Raw genomic sequence first — 20,512 nt, 5'->3', positions numbered from 1 at the left:
GGGTGGCTGGATCCCATATGGGCAGCTGTGTGATTCAAGTCCCACATCTGGTGACTTGAGAAGCATGCCAGGTACGTATGTACGTGTGCCCCAAATACTGAGGGAAGGGAGAAATTAAAGAGAGGGAACTGTGTTGGGACTGTTCTTTTGGGAGGTACTTTTTCACTTTTTCTCTCTTTCTGGCAAGCACACATGCCCTCTGGTCAAAATATCACACACAAAAAAAACAAGGAAAATCAATAGAAAGAAATCTTGGCATTTTGTTGTGTTTAGCTCATTTCTTTTGTCCTTCCTTCATTTTTTTCATTCATCTTATTAAGTATATATGTATATTTGAAGTTGTTTTGAGATAAAATTTACCTCTTTTGTGAATTTGGTAATTTGACTTTAAATTTTAAAAATAATACACCAATTATTATGGTACCATTTATTTAGTTTATCTTCCTTTCTTATTAAATTTTTACTTATGACAAAGCTTTTGTCTAGACTAAATTTTATGTACCATTTATTTATACAATAGTGTGAAATTGCTTAATTATTGCACTGTTCCAATATTTTAATAGCTTAAATTCTCCCCATCACTTTTTTCTTTTAATTTTCTAATTATTTTCTTTCAGCGAACGCTAGAGTTATTTTAATTGATTATCCCAAAATTTGCCTGGATTATCATTAGCACTGTAGTAGTTTAACACACTAACTTGGGAGAAGCTAATGTCTTTATTTACTTTTTTGAAACATTATAGAACAATTTAAGCAATATATTTTAAAATTATAATGAATACCCCAGTGCACACACTAGCTTAAAAGTATATAGAAAGTTGGGGCCAGCAAGTGGCATGGTGTCACAAGCCCATTTATGGTTTGAACCCTGGAAATCAGGCCAGGTGTGTGTGCATGTCAAAAATCCCGAAAGGAGAATGGGGAAGAAAGGATTGAAGTGTGGCCAATTGCCCCACCCTGGGGAGGGTGATTTCTCACTTTCTCTATCCCTGTCTCAGTCTCTCTCTCTCCCCCCAATAAGTACACATGCCCTATGGCAAAAATTAAAAACAAACAAAAAAAGTAAGTCCTACCCGATACAATAAGACAAGAAAAAGGAATAAAAGGCATAATAATAATTGGGAAACAAGAAATTAAACTCCTTCCTTCCCCACTTCTCAGAGATAATGTGATCATATCTGTACAAAATCCTAAAGAATCAACAAAAACTTCTGGAACTAGAAATCAATTATAGTAACATTGCAGGATGCAGAATTAGTGTGTAAAAGTCATTTGCTTTACCATATACAACAATGAGCAAGTAAAATTTGAAATTAAAAACACAATTATATTAGCATCTTCAAAAATGAAGTATTTTGGTATATATCAAATAGAATATGTACAGGATCCACCTCTAAAGGGAAGCTACAAAACTGGACTGACACAAAATCAAAGAACTAAATAAATGGAGAGATATTCCATGTTCATGGATAGACAAAATCAATATAGTTAACAGGTTAATTTCTTTCCAACTTGATCTATGGATTCAATGCCATCCCATCAAATCCTGGCAAGCTATTTTGTGGATGTTGATACACTTATTCTAAAGTTTACATGTAAAAGCAAAAGATCAGGAAAGCCAACTCAATACTGAAGAACAATGTTGGAGAGCTAATGCTACCTGACCTCAAGACCTACTATAAAGCTACAGTATGCAAGACAGTGTGTCTAAAAGAAAAGATAAATAAGTCAATAGGATAGAAAAGTGAACCCAAAAATAGACTCAGATAAACAAGTACTTTGTCAACTGTTCTTTGACAAAGCAGCAAAACCAATAAAGATAGCCTTTCCAATGAATATTTTAAACAACTGGATATCCCAATGCAGAGCAATGAATCTAGACATAGACCTTACACTCTTCACAAAAATAAACTCAAAATTATATACACACACACTCATATATATATATATATATATATATTTATCATATATACACATATATATGTTTATAAAAAGACAAAACAGTAGTAACATCTTTATTCTAACAATGTTTAAATATTCTGTCTCTATCTATGCCTGAAGTTGATGTACAAACATAGAGATTTAACTAGATGATATCCTACATTTCTACTAGATGCTAATTTCTCTCTTCCTTTCTCAAGCAGATGCTCCCCCCCAAAAAAAAATATATAGAGAGAGGTCAGAAAGAAAATATTTCTTCTGAATCATTACAAAAATAAATCCACTATGGCATCCTCATTGTAACTATGGGGTCTCTGACCTACAAATTCATCCTTAGCACACCGTTTATATTAATAAAAATAATGGAAAAATGCATTTCAATACTCACAATTATCACAATACATATGTCAATTATTATTAAAATCATAGTAGAATTGAAAAGCTACATTTGTTTTTAGAAATACCTAGCAGATTATCATGATTTCGTCTTTTTTTAGGAAAAGAAAAGATTCACCACATTACATTCTTCTCTAAATGTATTTAAATTACTGTAAGGAGTTCTTTAATTTTTATGTTTTTGCCAAAATGTTGCATCTGATTCCATGTTGCATTCTCTCCATTGTGGTGAACACTGAAATCTTGCGGTCAGTTACTTCAGATGCATGATGAGTCCAAACAATGGAAGTCATGGATCATCTGGTTAGTCACCTTTTGGTCAATAAGAAGACACTTTTGCTTCCAGTAATAGTTAGCAGTCATTCACAGAGCTGCTACTTGTTTGTCTCTGTTTTTCCTTCTTGTGAAACAAAAAGATGTGAAAAAGCATTAAGTGCTGCTAAAAACTGCCTGCAGTTCAGACTGTCCTTTTCTGGCAAAATAATGCTACTTACTTCATCTTCCTTGTGATCTGCGAACGGTGCTTTTAAGAGAGTCCCAGTGGATAAAGATTAAAGACCCAAATTAAAGTACCAGTTTGGGCATTCAAAATGAGAACTATCCTTTGTATTTTCAGTATTCTTAATGAGCATTATCTATTCATTAAAACCGACACGTTTACAAGAATAGTTGTCTTCAATCTAGAATCTCCTAATTACTGAGAAAAGGCAGAGGTGAAATTTTGAATTCATCAGTAGAAACAGTGAGTCTGTTTCAAATGAGCTATAAGGCATAACAGGAAAGAATTCTCCCCTCTCTTATTAACCAGATAACCAAGCAATTAATGTCACTCATTGGTTCATGCAGTCATTCATTCAACAAACATACACGCATGCTAATTTTGTCTCAGCATCAAATTTTCTCTAGAGTATAATCCAGTGAATAGTACATAGGACTGTGATATATATTCTCAACCCCAAAGAAGAATGTATGATGGATAAGACAGAAAATTGTGTAAAGTGAGGCATATCTGTGTTTATGGAGTGTGTTCTCAGTCACCTGCCTTCCCCTAGTCTACAATTGGGGCCTTACTATATATAGGATGGCAGTGTGTGTGTAAAACCAACTAGGTGCACTGTAACATTTCATTTATCTGGAGATTAGAATTCCAGCAACTTCAAACGTAGTCAATAGAATCAACAAAGAAAAATTATTCTTATAAAACATGACTATTCCACTAGTCCCTACACATAGCTCTGTGAGAACAAGATTTAGGGGTAAAGTAGTTGAATATTAAAAGTATTTATTTGACTAATAAAGAAGAAATGCCTGCTACAGCCCGGTTGTATGTTAAGCGTGTTCAATGGCATGATATGACATATTCAAAGCAGCAATTGTGCAAAGTATTGCTACTATATTTATATATCCTATAAAAAGGCTCAGAGAATGCGAATTCTAATCAAATTTGAACCTGGGTGTGAGCTCAAAACTTAAGAAATGATAACACCAGGAAGGCCAACCTCAGATGACTTCTTGTATTATATTATCTGGGTATATTCATGCCACTGATTATAGAAACCAAGCTTCTCTAGAATTTGCTTATTGAACCAAGTTATAAAAAAAAGTACAAAATGCTGGGGAAGAGTAGATGAGAAATTAGAGATTTAACAATATGTCTTATAAAATATGTAATTAATTTTAACCAATTTAGTTACCTCAGTTCACAAGAAACCATGATTTTTATTTTGGTGGAGAACCAAGTTTTTGAAGGACATAGTATTGCTTATCCAGTCAAGGCCTCTGCCTTACCCAGGCTCTTTATTTCATTATGTTTGTGTCGATTTTTAGGACATTTTACTTATCAAAAGGAGGAGATTTGTCAATTCTAAAGAGGAAATCTGTCAATTCTAAAGCAAATTTTAGTATGTCTTCTATACATATTTTTTAACCTTATGAGATGGCTACCATTATGGCTTCGAGGATATCTTCACATTTCCTTTTACTACTTAATCTTGACTATACATTTTATCATATTACATTATTACTATATTGTGATGTATTTATAGAATTTCTGGTCTGATACACAACATGAAAATAACAGGAAAATCTACTGGGTTGTTGGGAAAGTCATGATGCATTTTTGCATAGAAAAACATTGAAAAGTATGTCATGACATTTCAGATGACCTAATAAATCATCGCTTTTTTTGTTCTGTCAGATGTTATCACTTACTTCTGTAACAACAAGAATAGGGAAGAAAAAAGGTGATAATTCAATGTTTTAACTTTCTTCTTTCTATTTGCTTAAAAATAACTATTTCTAACTTGTAACTTTCTTATTGGTCTTTGTTGTTTTTTTCCATTCTGTCCAACACTAAGCTTAACATATCTTTCTTTCTCCTTCTGAGAATTAGTTTTGTAATGTCTATTGATTTCTCTAACAGAATATGTTTTATCATATGAATTTAAAATCTTTTCCATAGCAGTAGAGTTAATATTTCCTTGTCGATCTATAGTCATCTTACAGATTTTGCCCAAGGTCATATTGCAAACTAGAAGTCATACACATGCAAAGTGTTATTATGGTATTACAGTTATATGATGTAAAGCAGTGTTTTTCTTAGGTGCTGTGAAGATAACAATTGAAATGACAAAGTGATGAATAGACAGATATGTTCTACTTGGCCCTTATTATAGAACCATAAACTTGCTGTTGTCAGTTCAGCCAAGTATTTATCAAGCTTTTCAGAATTCCTTTCCATTTATTTAGTCTACTATTTTTTTTATAAACTAGAAATACTTTTGTTTACAAAACTAGAAAATACATCTTAGTTATTTTATAAATAATACAATACAATGATCTAAACATATTAGAAGCTGTGTTAAGTGAAAGAAGAAAATCTAGGTCACTAATTTCGGTTCATATCAAATTAACATGACTTAGAGGCATTATAATGCTTCTTACTTAATATTTTTTTTAGCAACTCAAAGCATTTTAGGCAATTCTTACACAAAACTTTGTGGCAGACAGATGGATAATTTAACTTATGAGGGAAAGAAAATATAGGGACATTAAATGATGAGTCTGAACCAATAATGCACTGAATTTTTTTAAAGTGTGATTCCATTCTCTTTTTATTTCTTTCTTCAATTAAAAAATTCTATAGTGTCATATTTATAGCATGTCTAATTACTGCTTTTTGACTGCTCCATCCCTAGATGTCTTTACTTACTCAACTATGGAGGAGATATGGCATGTGTAGAAAGGACATCCTGAGTATATTTGGATAAATGTCTAATTTTGGACCTGCTGCCTTAATGTGTTTACCACTAATGCATAAGGAGTGCAACAATCCTTACATTAAGAAAAGAGCAGTATTATTCTGATGCACTTTACACAGAACAAATAAAAACAGAAAAATTACAATATGTCTGTATAATGAAAATGCAGGTTGTCTTTCTCATTTAAAATTTCTCCATAGTTTTCCTTTTTTCCTGATAAAACTGTGTTATTTTGAAGTAATAAAAAGTCATACAATTATACTATCCTTAATCTTATGGAAATTCTCCATAGAAACAATTTACTATGATCACCATAATTAGGTGATCATACACATACACACGTACATCATCACCATTATCACCATATTGAAATTTAAAAAAAAAAAAGTCACTTTTTTTTTTTTTAAATTTTGCTATAGGACACGAACACTTGGCAGAGAGAGGAAAAGAGAAAGAGAGTGAGAAAGCACCCCACAGTGAGGATAACTACACCTAAATCTCTTCTTCTCTATCCTCCTCTTGGGATTTTGGGCACGTATGCACATGTGCTTAATGTATTTTTTTAAGCCACCAGGTTCAGGACTGAAACAGCACAGTCTGCCACATGGAAGATGCCTTAGCCACTATACTTTAACCACCATGACACCATATCAACCACACCACCAGGTGCCTCTCATTTTTAAACTTTTTTTGTGTGAGTTTTTTTCCACTCTGAATCTCTCTTTATTATTCTTTAGGACGTAATTCCTAAAACGTTTTAATGTAACAAACCACATAATGAAAGGTTAAAGAACACACTGCCAAGAAACTCAGACAGGGATAAAACATTAAGAGTCCAGACACTACATCTGAATAAAGGAAATAAGGATGGGGTATTTGTCACCCAAAGGATTTCATTTCTTGACCTCTGAAAGTATAGTTGAACAACAGAAAGAGTCGTGTTGCCAGACATCCGACAAAGTTGCCATCCTAAAAGCCTTGAGATGTGCAATCTCAATTGCTTTTTAAAAGAACATTCGGTTTGAATAATGATTGTATACTTCACATTCATCCTCATACAGGAAAAGGTATATTATGACTCATTTATTTTCTTGGAGAAAAAACCTATCAACATCTCAATTTATGATACAGTGAGATGAATAAATAATCACATTTCTAATACAAAAGGAGCCACAGCAATGCAGTTTGCAATAAAGCAGGTTAACAATTTTTTCCTCAAAGAAATATTAATATGTTTCAGACTAAATCTGTTCCTACATCCGCAGCATGAATTCTTATGTTTTCAGTTGGTTCAAAGTGTATTCAGGTGTCTGCAAAGAGAGCTGCAGTCATTGAAAATCGTGGGAAGTATTCAGATCTTCATTTTTAATTAATCCTAAGTTTCAACACTTCTTACCCATCAAAGTAGAGGGGAAATTCAAAGTTTAATTTCCCAGACTTCTCCCTCTCCTCAATTCTATGTTAGTCACATAATAACTAAAACGATTTTTAAGGATTTGCCACTTAATTCTCTGTCTAGCGTTTTTACCTCCTGAGGCAAACTCAGCCTGTTTGTCTACCATGATGTAGATCAATAATCTTTTTTCAAAGAAGACTTTTTTGCATGCATAAAAACTAAAGTCAAGCATTATTCTCCCACCTCTGCAACTTCCCAATTCAATCTTTTCCCACACAATAACTTAATTAATTAACCTACAATAACAATCTTTTGAAGTCTATGAATTCTTGCTCACCTCCTCCCCCCCCCCTTCTCGTTTGCTAGGATGTAGAATAGTCTAATTCCTCTACCTTACAGCTTTATCAAGGAAAATGAATCTGAAAAATTGCATCTAAGGAAGTTTATGATATGCAAATGTGCAAATGTTCTTTTGAAAGGACATTTTATCCAACCTAAAAATGAAGATATGATTAGGTATGAGGAAGGAGGTGTGAGTTTGTTTAATCTTCTACAGGAAGCTTAGAATAAAAGAGTAAGTATACATAAATACACAATGGGGCAATAGAAAGGAAAAATGTGTATTTTTTTTTCATTTCTCCTTTATTTGACCAAAAGCTTGTGGACAGAGTCATGAGTGATGAGCCTTTAGTATCTAAAATGGTCGGTATTGGAGAATACTCCTACAAAAGATCATGTCTGTTTTCAACATCGTTATTACTGACAAACTGATGAGAGCTGGAGAGAGGAAGAGAAGTCAAGAGTGGCAGAAATGTGGGAGAAGGAATGCCCTCACCAGCAGAAACCTGCCTGCCTAGCTTTGCCTCTGGCTCTGGAGTCTCTGTACCCCATGGCTTGTGACGGAGAGTGGGATGATAAGCCAAGTACTCCACTGGGCTTTTGGAAGAGGATGATAAAGTCTGAATGATGCAAGTTATTTATGATCGCGTTGCACTTCTTCTGTGAATATTGTTTTGATTTCTTAGATGGACCAAGTGTGAGCAAGGTCATTTCTTTTGCAATTAAAAGAGCACCATGGACTGAAAGTCTCATAAGGAAGACCTTGAGGGATTTATTTCTCTGTTAAATGAGAGAGAGATAAGGACTGGCTATCATGGAATAATGGGTCTAGAAAATGAAAATTGGGCGCTGTATCTTTTTCTTTTTAAGAATTATTTTATCTAAATTCATTTATTTTAACTTGACCAGAGAGGGACATAGAGAGAAAGAGGGAGGGAGGGAAGGAGAGAAGGAGAGAGGGAGTGAGAGAGAGAGAGAGAGAGAAAGGAAGAAAGCAAGTTGTCAAGTCTGGAACTCAAACCACGGTTGACCATGGGGGAGTTCAGCACCCTTAAGCACCATGCCACCCACCGTCCCCTGGTATTGTATCTTTAAGGACTAACCTAATGACAAGGGAACCCAAAAAGAGGATTGCACACATTTGTATAAACACAACTGCACAGTTCAGCCAGCATTAGTGTACAAGGAATAGGAGATCTCAGGAAGAAAAAAATGAAAAAGGGGAAAATTCAATTGCTAATGAGTCAATCTTGTGGGACCCCAACCCATCATGAGATGGAAATGGATGATACTTCCCATCATTCACATGACATATGGCAGTAGATTGCTTTCAGCAATACATTGTTTTATTTGTTTCCATTGAGTAAATGGGCAAGGACAAAATCCAAGAACTGTTAGAGATCACAGTGCTAGAGATGGAAAAACGTGGAGATAAAAATAATAAGGCAATGGATCAGGCTTGTCCTCTAATTAACACTCATTTGGAAAGGGCACTAGACAGCCAAATTTTTATCAACTAAATTATGTAAGAGACTCAAATCTTGCCAGCAACCCAGAATTTTATCCAAGCAAGTTTCATTACATTTTTCTAAAGGTGTGGTAAAGTAGTCACTATATCTTAGAGCCCAATGTCCAGTTCCCATATTCTATTGGTTACCTCACAGACCATTCAGTAACCTAGTTTAACCCATCACTTACTGTCAGGCCTCAGTTCCCACACCAAAGACCACAAAACACATTTTTCTATGTCCTCCTTCCTTCTGTGACACACCTCTTGAGTCACCTTCTCCAGTTTGGAGCTCAAGATATATTTCTATAAGGCATATCTCTCTTTTTCAAATCTTGGAAATACCTTGAAAGACTCATGTTTGGTTCTCAATAGCCCAACAGAAAAAGAAACACAACCTTCTCACTGGTCACCTCGAGGATATTGTGGAGGAGAGAAAGCAGATCAAACTTTTTGAATTCTCCAGTTATACACCTTGACTTTTTTGTTTTTCATGTCAACAGATTGCCTTTGACAGGTCATAGAAATTGAAGTAATGACAAGAGTATATAAAACAAATTTTCAATGATAGATGGTATTTAGAACTTGGGGTTCTGGTATAATCGAAAGAATGCTACAGCAAAAGAGTAAAGACTCGGGTTCAACACTGAAGTGCACATATGAGAAAGAAATAAACCACATCATTTATATGACTTAAAAGATACACAACCAACATCAGTGAGGGAAGTACGGACTGGTTGGAGTGTAGAAAGTTGTTCAATGTGTCTGTTTCTCCTAACCAGTCTGCCATAAAGAAAGGAATAGAGGGACCCTGGCTTTTATTAGCACCTTCATTTTCTTTTTCAAAGAGTAAATTGGTGTTTATTATTTTTTATTATTTTCCAATCAAATGGAATTGCTTAATTAAAAAAAAAAAACTTAACTCTTTTCTCCTTAAATACTACAAACAACCTCATTTTATCACAGCAAACACCTAGAAACAGAACACTGGACCCACTAGAGCACCAGAAAGTCAACTATGGAAAAATTATGGTTAGCTGGCAGCTCTGAATTCTAAAAAGAAGTGCCCTAAACTTACTGAGTTTGGCAGAAATTTCTTAAAACTGGGGAGTTGGGAAAGTTGAACTCCTTTTAATTCTATTCCAGTTGTTTTCTGCATAGGGAAAGTAAAGTCAATGCATCAAATGAAGAACCAAAGACTTGTTTGACTAGTATTTAGTATGTGAGATTATTTTTTAAATTATTTTATTCATTTATTTACTTATTTTTTTTCACATGAGTTTTGCCAGAGAAAGACAGAGAGAGAGAGAGAGAGAGAGAGAGAGAGAGAGAGTATATATATATGTTATTTGTAGCTGCTACTGCTATAATATTTTCAGAGGGATGCCCAGCTGTATGCAAGATCTTCATTTTCATACCTGCTATAGGCTGTGGTAATTTCTCTAGGAACTTATCTGTTACAAGATCCTTGTAAGGCTCATTCCTGGGGTTCTGGGATATGAACCAGCTCTTACTAAAGCAGCTACTTCCTCCTCAGGGTAAATATAAAAATTCCACTACAGTTAAATACCTCTCTCTGTTCTTTTCTTTAATCCTGTACCTAAAGGCAATGGACTGGTTCCCTGCCACATGTAAAACATACCTGGAGTATAAAAGGTCTGCCCCTATCTGATCTGACACAGATAGGTCTCCTCTGTGTTCATCTATTGCAGTACATCTCTTCTTTCCAATTTGTCTATTTTTGCTATTATTCCTAAAGATTCAAAGAATGAACATCATTATCTCTGTATCCCTCCAAGGATATAGGGTATTGTTATAAAGCCAAAAGCCTTATGTCAGACTTCTGTCTCTGCCATTAATTTGTTGAGTAATTTTTTACATGTTACTTGAATTATTTAAGTTATAGTTTTCTTATCTGTAATGCGAGAAGAATATAAGTGTTTATTTCATAGGAATGTCGTAAAGATTGCCTGAATAGGGCCAGCAGGTGGTGTAATGGTTAAGGTCATGGACTCCCAGGTGGCCGACCACGGTTCACGTCTTGGACCCAGAGGCTTGAAATTCACAGCAGGCATATCAGTGTGCATGTTCAAAATCCCGAGAGGAGAATGGAGGAGAAAGAACTGTAGTGTGGCCATGCCTGCGGGGGGAGCGGGGAGGGTGGTAATTTCTCACCTTCTCTCTCTCTGTCTCTTCACTGAGTACATGCGCCCTATTGCAAAAATCTCTCTTGGAAAAATAAAAAGATTATATGAATAATGCTTGTAATGCAATTCCATTTGGAATAGCAACAAAAAGAGTGAAATACTTATCAATGCTTCCAACCAAAGAACTGAAAGAACTATCACTAAAAATTATAAAACACTGATAAAGAAAATTAAACACAAATAAATATAAAAATATGCTGTGTTCATGGATTAGAAAAATTAATATCATTAAAATATCTGTACTACACAAGATTTGATCATTTTAAATGGAACAGAAAATGAGTTAAAGAAGTATATCATTCGGGGCTGGCAGGTGGTGTGGTGGTTAAGGGCACTGGACTCTCACGTGGCTGACTGCGGTTCAAGAACTGGACCTGGTGATTTGCTTTCACACTTTCTCTCTCTCTTGTTCTCTCTTGCTCTCTCCCTCTCTGGTCAAATTCGAAAATGGACTAAAAGAAATTAAATAAAATAATTACTTTTAAAAAAAAGTATATCGTTTAATAGACAATTCAGAAAATAAGATGGTAGAGCTTTGCAAATAGCACTGATAATAATTTTTTAAATCTTAATATTAAAAAAAACCTTAGCATAGTGTCTAGCATATAATACAAACTCAAAAATTGATAGGCAACAATCCTCATGGAGAATAATTGTGAAGTGCTCTAAATTCCCCTCACCTCTCTGAGGCAGACTGGATTACTCTCATTCACAGTTAGGGAATCCTCTTTAATCTGCCTACTTGCACCAGGTCCTGTTAGACTCAGGAAGCTTCAAGCTTGGACCAATAAAATGTGAGTAGAAATTATAGGTGTCCCTTTGAAGAAGAAGCTTTAAGTTCCAGTGATAATCAGTCAAATATATATTGCTTTTTCTCTTTTGCATGATGACTAAGAACATTTCGGAAAGAAGGTATTAATTCAGCCCAGGTCTCACAGTAAGGATGATATGAAGAACTGCAGCCATCCCAAACTCCAGGGAACATGGAGTATGAAGAGAAATAAGCCATTGCCAGATTTCAAAATCATTTGTTTCTGCAGAGTTATGTAGTCTGTCCTGAGTGGTAGATAATTCAACTTGCCCCGTTCTTTGCTTTGATTCTAACTTCCCTTTTCTCTTTCTCCTATAACTCTCAGGATATTTCTTGATTACCTTGGCACACAATCACCACATTCTATAAACACACTCCTGCTCTCCCTGGCCCATATTATGCAGCTTTAGATATGTCAAGGAGCTAATGTCATAAACCAATTCTTTTTAAACATAAAGAACAAGAAAACACCTAAAGACTATATGAAAACAGTGATTTTTTTTCTAGTGATTTGTAGAAATTCCTTACTCTAGGAAGAAAGAAAGGCCAACTTGGCTCCTGCTAGTAGGATGTAGAGCTTGCTTTTGATTTTAGAATGCACAGAGATGTGTATTAATCCTTATCACTGAAGAGGAAAATGATGATCTCTTTCTACCTCCTTATAAGACGCCTTTCAGCGCCTGTAGGTGGTATGGTCGTTAAAGCGTTGAACTCCTACATGGCTGATTGTGGCTTGAGTCCAGGACTTAGTGGCTTGAAAATCATGCTGGGCATGTGTCCACATGTTCTCTGAGAGGAGAAGGGATTATAATGTGGCCATCCCCCTGGGAGGTGATTTCTTAATTTCTGTCTATCAGGTGAGCACATGTTCCCTATGGGGGGGAAGAAAAAAAAAAGATGCCTTTCTATGAGATAAAGAGTACTAATTTTCTAGTCAAATCCCAAAACTTCTGCTTCAAAAACAGTGGTAGATAGTGGTTGGCCAGGAAAGCAATGGAAAATTTCAATCATTGCATTCATTCTGTGCCCACATGCATGTGTAGTCATAATCAACATTTTTTTTGAGAGAGATGTTTGCTATAGGGTGCATGCACTTGCCAGAGAGACAGAGAGAAAGCAAGTAACAAATCACCTCCCAGGGGAGATGACCACACCATAATCCCTTCTCCATTTTCCTCTTGGGATTTTGGGCATGGATGCACATATGCACAACATGTTTCAAGCTGTGGGTCCAGGACTCGAACCATGGTTGGCCATGTGGGAATCCAATGCCTTAACCACAATGCCACCTGCTGGCCCCCATAATCAACTTTTTATTTAAAAATACTAAAATGCAATCTAAGATTCACTTTCTTAAAACCTGCCAGTCAAAGAAGAATTCATTGTGGGATGCTTTGATAACAAGGTTATATTTCTCTTGTAGGAGCTACAAATTGTGCCCAGATTTACTTCTCATAGGTGGTTAGTCAAGTCTCCCTCTACAGCCTGGGAACTGGGGCAGAGGGCAGGAGGGTTAGGAATATAAGGCATGATGTTATGTGACATATAATTTGTGTATCACACTGAGATACAACTGAGAGAGAAAACACATAATAACTCAGAAGGACATTAGGGTAACAACTACATAAGAACATATGTTTATTAAATTAATAGAGAACATAGGAATGGAATCAATACTGATATAAGGAGAATAAGGAAGAAAATTTTTGTAGGTGACAAGACCAAAACAGCATCCTATCACTTCAAGTTGCCAGGGATAAGTCTGTCAACCACCTCCAGAGGCTATGACAGAGACAGTAACAATCACTCCAATATTAATTCTCCATTTTTCTAGTAATAAAGTTTTCAGTTGGGCACAAGTTCCATCATCTTTGTTCGTTTTTCCTATCAAGTCTCTAGTAGCTAGCTTTTCTGACATGACCACATTTTGCTCAATGTGAAATTTATGGGTACTATGGCTTGTTATTATACTTGAAATTAATGAAATATACCAACTCCTTTGTCTTGTTCCATTTTTGTTTTTCTAACTGAACTGAAGGCAAACTGACAGGTTGAAGCAGTCACCTTAAACAGGAACACATGGATAAGCCTGGATACCCAGTACCCCAGCATGTCAGGGCTAGAACACATGCCCAGAAAGCTCAGACTATTAACTGAGAGAGAAATAAAACTTGGTTTTAAGTCACTGATATGAGGACTCTGTTCAGTGGTGGAATGAACATCCTACAAATACAGGGTGCCTTTTCTTTAGTCCTCTTTCCAGAGATGCACAAGTCTGACCTAGTTCCATGTCTTTAGCACTTACTGGGCTAAGTGAGAGAAGTCAATTGGTTCCAGCCTGTGAGCCAGCATGAAGTGTACTTCCTTAGAAACTGCTATATTCTGACCATGTTATGAACTGCATTCTAGGTTTTTAACACCTAAGTTTAAAACAGGTCATTTCTGGCTATTCATAATTCGAGTTTAAATAATTTAATTACTATTTTCTCATTGATTCTGGGGTTTAATGTATATCTCAGAGTTGAGTTTGAGGAAGGCCAAATGTATAGCTGTCACAACTTGAGCGAAGGTTCTGCCACCTGGAGGAGCAGTTCCTCCAACACATTCCTCACTCTTTGGACCTCAAGCAAGGAAGGTATGATAAATGAAAAGTCCTGGCTGTGACTTTTCCTTAACAAATAATGGTGGCTCTAACTAAAGAATCCTATTAAACTTGACTCTCTTTATTTCTTTTTTAAAAGAATTATTTAATTTTATTTTATCATTATTATTATTGTTACTATTTTCAATTTGCTGCAGGGCACATATGTTCACCAAACAGAGAGAGAGAGAGAGAGAGAGAGAAAGTGAGAAACAAGGCCACCAAGTCTGGGACTTGAACCATGGTTGGTCACATGGGAGTCTAATGCCTTAGCTAACATACCACCTGCTGGCCCAGCTTTCTTTCTTTCCCTTTTTTTTTGACAGATTTTTACTGTAGGGAGTGTGTACTCACTAGAGAGATAAAGAGAATTCCTTACTTTGATTTGTACTTGCATATAAAACATTTGAGCACTGAACTCATTTGAGTCTCTTAAACTTACTGAGAGAATTAAGGCAAGTAATACAGATTGAGTTGTTCAAAATGGCTAATATGTGACCATTTTGACCTCCTAAAATGGATTATGGATCTACCTAATATTATTCTCATTTTATAGACAAGAAAACTACTGAACTCAGTAGCTCTGTCTCTCAGGACAATGTAGTCTGTTTTACCAAGTGATCTCTCATGAGAAGGTTGTTCAAAATGAAAGAGACAAATGCACCCTCCCCCCCAAAAAAAAAGCTATAAGTAGACATTTCACAGGAGAAACACAAGTCGTCAATAAGTGCAAAAAAAAAAAAAAAGAATTTTTTTTTGTCAAACTCATCAAGGTATATAAATTAAAAACCAAAACTATGTGCTTTTTTCTCCTATTCAATTAGAAATTTTTCAATTTCTTCTTATTTTAAAATTTTTTATTTAAATTTAATCAGCGTAATCATTATAGTGTATGATATGGTTTTTCAAAGTATACATGCATTGTGTGACAATCAAATCAAAGATATTACCATGTATATCATTTTCAACAGAAAAATTCTTGAGTCTGTCAAGTGGTTTTTTCCCCTGAGTCCTGCTTCTCATCCTTTACCATCCACCCCTTTCATATACAGTCTCTGATACCTATACTTGCCCTTCCCACTATTGTATCTTCAAATCTTTCCATTTCTGTTACAGAATGCAACATTCAGTATATATTAAGAGGGGATATACAATGTTTGTCTTTCATAATCTGGCTTGTTTTGCTTAGCATTAAATCTTCTATAATCATCCGCTTTGTATCAAAGGACAGGGTTTTATTTTTCCTTATGGCTGAGTAGTATTTCATAGTGTATATGTGTCACACTTTTTCAATCCAGTCATCAGTTCTTGGGCATTTAGGTTGATTCCATGTCTTAGCAATTGTGAAAAATGCTGCAATAGACATGGATGTACCAGTCTTTTCAACCATGTGTTTCCCTATCCTTCAGGTAAATACCAAAGAGTTGGATTACTGAATCATATGGTAGTTCTATTTGTAGATTTTTGAGGAAACCCCATATTATTTTCTACAGTTGCTGTGCTAATTTACATTCCAACCAACAATGTAAGAGGATTCTCTTTTCACCACAATCTCACCAGCACCTGTCATTCTTTGTTTTGATCATAGCTATTCTGACTAGGATTAAGTGATTTCTCATTGTGGTTTTGATTTGCATTTTGCTTATGATAAAAGACACTGAACATTTTTTCATATGCTTTTTGGCCATTCATATGACTTCCTTAGAGAACTGTCTGTTCAGCTCATTGCCTATTTTTAATTTAATTTAATTCAGTTAGTTAGTTAGTTTGTTTTGTGGGTGAGCTGCTTCATATATATATATATATATATATATATATATATATGTTATTTGTAGCTGCTACTGCTATAATATTTTCAGAGGGATGCCCAGCTGTATGCAAGATCTTCATTTTCATACCTGCTATAGGCTGTGGTAATTTCTCTAGGAACTTATCTGTTACAAGATCCTTGTAAGGCTCATTCCTGGGGTTCTGGGATATGAACCAGCTCTTACTAAAGCAGCTACTTCCTCCTCAGGGTAAATATAAAAATTCCACTACAGTTAAATACCTCTCTCTGTTCTTTTCTTTAATCCTGTACCTAAAGGCAATGGACTGGTTCCCTGCCACATGTAAAACATACCTGGAGTATAAAAGGTCTGCCCCTATCTGATCTGACACAGATAGGTCTCCTCTGTGTTCATCTATTGCAGTACATCTCTTCTTTCCAATTTGTCTATTTTTGCTATTATTCCTAAAGATTCAAAGAATGAACATCATTATCTCTGTATCCCTCCAAGGATATAGGGTATTGTTATAAAGCCAAAAGCCTTATGTCAGACTTCTGTCTCTGCCATTAATTTGTTGAGTAATTTTTTACATGTTACTTGAATTATTTAAGTTATAGTTTTCTTATCTGTAATGCGAGAAGAATATAAGTGTTTATTTCATAGGAATGTCGTAAAGATTGCCTGAATAGGGCCAGCAGGTGGTGTAATGGTTAAGGTCATGGACTCCCAGGTGGCCGACCACGGTTCACGTCTTGGACCCAGAGGCTTGAAATTCACAGCAGGCATATCAGTGTGCATGTTCAAAATCCCGAGAGGAGAATGGAGGAGAAAGAACTGTAGTGTGGCCATGCCTGCGGGGGGAGCGGGGAGGGTGGTAATTTCTCACCTTCTCTCTCTCTGTCTCTTCACTGAGTACATGCGCCCTATTGCAAAAATCTCTCTTGGAAAAATAAAAAGATTATATGAATAATGCTTGTAATGCAATTCCATTTGGAATAGCAACAAAAAGAGTGAAATACTTATCAATGCTTCCAACCAAAGAACTGAAAGAACTATCACTAAAAATTATAAAACACTGATAAAGAAAATTAAACACAAATAAATATAAAAATATGCTGTGTTCATGGATTAGAAAAATTAATATCATTAAAATATCTGTACTACACAAGATTTGATCATTTTAAATGGAACAGAAAATGAGTTAAAGAAGTATATCATTCGGGGCTGGCAGGTGGTGTGGTGGTTAAGGGCACTGGACTCTCACGTGGCTGACTGCGGTTCAAGAACTGGACCTGGTGATTTGCTTTCACACTTTCTCTCTCTCTTGTTCTCTCTTGCTCTCTCCCTCTCTGGTCAAATTCGAAAATGGACTAAAAGAAATTAAATAAAATAATTACTTTTAAAAAAAAGTATATCGTTTAATAGACAATTCAGAAAATAAGATGGTAGAGCTTTGCAAATAGCACTGATAATAATTTTTTAAATCTTAATATTAAAAAAAACCTTAGCATAGTGTCTAGCATATAATACAAACTCAAAAATTGATAGGCAACAATCCTCATGGAGAATAATTGTGAAGTGCTCTAAATTCCCCTCACCTCTCTGAGGCAGACTGGATTACTCTCATTCACAGTTAGGGAATCCTCTTTAATCTGCCTACTTGCACCAGGTCCTGTTAGACTCAGGAAGCTTCAAGCTTGGACCAATAAAATGTGAGTAGAAATTATAGGTGTCCCTTTGAAGAAGAAGCTTTAAGTTCCAGTGATAATCAGTCAAATATATATTGCTTTTTCTCTTTTGCATGATGACTAAGAACATTTCGGAAAGAAGGTATTAATTCAGCCCAGGTCTCACAGTAAGGATGATATGAAGAACTGCAGCCATCCCAAACTCCAGGGAACATGGAGTATGAAGAGAAATAAGCCATTGCCAGATTTCAAAATCATTTGTTTCTGCAGAGTTATGTAGTCTGTCCTGAGTGGTAGATAATTCAACTTGCCCCGTTCTTTGCTTTGATTCTAACTTCCCTTTTCTCTTTCTCCTATAACTCTCAGGATATTTCTTGATTACCTTGGCACACAATCACCACATTCTATAAACACACTCCTGCTCTCCCTGGCCCATATTATGCAGCTTTAGATATGTCAAGGAGCTAATGTCATAAACCAATTCTTTTTAAACATAAAGAACAAGAAAACACCTAAAGACTATATGAAAACAGTGATTTTTTTTCTAGTGATTTGTAGAAATTCCTTACTCTAGGAAGAAAGAAAGGCCAACTTGGCTCCTGCTAGTAGGATGTAGAGCTTGCTTTTGATTTTAGAATGCACAGAGATGTGTATTAATCCTTATCACTGAAGAGGAAAATGATGATCTCTTTCTACCTCCTTATAAGACGCCTTTCAGCGCCTGTAGGTGGTATGGTCGTTAAAGCGTTGAACTCCTACATGGCTGATTGTGGCTTGAGTCCAGGACTTAGTGGCTTGAAAATCATGCTGGGCATGTGTCCACATGTTCTCTGAGAGGAGAAGGGATTATAATGTGGCCATCCCCCTGGGAGGTGATTTCTTAATTTCTGTCTATCAGGTGAGCACATGTTCCCTATGGGGGGGAAGAAAAAAAAAAGATGCCTTTCTATGAGATAAAGAGTACTAATTTTCTAGTCAAATCCCAAAACTTCTGCTTCAAAAACAGTGGTAGATAGTGGTTGGCCAGGAAAGCAATGGAAAATTTCAATCATTGCATTCATTCTGTGCCCACATGCATGTGTAGTCATAATCAACATTTTTTTTGAGAGAGATGTTTGCTATAGGGTGCATGCACTTGCCAGAGAGACAGAGAGAAAGCAAGTAACAAATCACCTCCCAGGGGAGATGACCACACCATAATCCCTTCTCCATTTTCCTCTTGGGATTTTGGGCATGGATGCACATATGCACAACATGTTTCAAGCTGTGGGTCCAGGACTCGAACCATGGTTGGCCATGTGGGAATCCAATGCCTTAACCACAATGCCACCTGCTGGCCCCCATAATCAACTTTTTATTTAAAAATACTAAAATGCAATCTAAGATTCACTTTCTTAAAACCTGCCAGTCAAAGAAGAATTCATTGTGGGATGCTTTGATAAGAAGGTTATATTTCTCTTGTAGGAGCTACAAATTGTGCCCAGATTTACTTCTCATAGGTGGTTAGTCAAGTCTCCCTCTACAGCCTGGGAACTGGGGCAGAGGGCAGGAGGGTTAGGAATATAAGGCATGATGTTATGTGACATATAATTTGTGTATCACACTGAGATACAACTGAGAGAGAAAACACATAATAACTCAGAAGGACATTAGGGTAACAACTACATAAGAACATATGTTTATTAAATTAATAGAGAACATAGGAATGGAATCAATACTGATATAAGGAGAATAAGGAAGAAAATTTTTGTAGGTGACAAGACCAAAACAGCATCCTATCACTTCAAGTTGCCAGGGATAAGTCTGTCAACCACCTCCAGAGGCTATGACAGAGACAGTAACAATCACTCCAATATTAATTCTCCATTTTTCTAGTAATAAAGTTTTCAGTTGGGCACAAGTTCCATCATCTTTGTTCGTTTTTCCTATCAAGTCTCTAGTAGCTAGCTTTTCTGACATGACCACATTTTGCTCAATGTGAAATTTATGGGTACTATGGCTTGTTATTATACTTGAAATTAATGAAATATACCAACTCCTTTGTCTTGTTCCATTTTTGTTTTTCTAACTGAACTGAAGGCAAACTGACAGGTTGAAGCAGTCACCTTAAACAGGAACACATGGATAAGCCTGGATACCCAGTACCCCAGCATGTCAGGGCTAGAACACATGCCCAGAAAGCTCAGACTATTAACTGAGAGAGAAATAAAACTTGGTTTTAAGTCACTGATATGAGGACTCTGTTCAGTGGTGGAATGAACATCCTACAAATACAGGGTGCCTTTTCTTTAGTCCTCTTTCCAGAGATGCACAAGTCTGACCTAGTTCCATGTCTTTAGCACTTACTGGGCTAAGTGAGAGAAGTCAATTGGTTCCAGCCTGTGAGCCAGCATGAAGTGTACTTCCTTAGAAACTGCTATATTCTGACCATGTTATGAACTGCATTCTAGGTTTTTAACACCTAAGTTTAAAACAGGTCATTTCTGGCTATTCATAATTCGAGTTTAAATAATTTAATTACTATTTTCTCATTGATTCTGGGGTTTAATGTATATCT

The sequence above is a fragment of the Tupaia chinensis genome, unplaced genomic scaffold, assembly GCF_000334495.1.
Source record: "Tupaia chinensis unplaced genomic scaffold, TupChi_1.0 Scaffold000311_2, whole genome shotgun sequence".
Classification (NCBI taxonomy): Eukaryota; Metazoa; Chordata; class Mammalia; order Scandentia; family Tupaiidae; genus Tupaia; species Tupaia belangeri.
Note: the sequence above shows the minus strand (reverse complement) of the source record.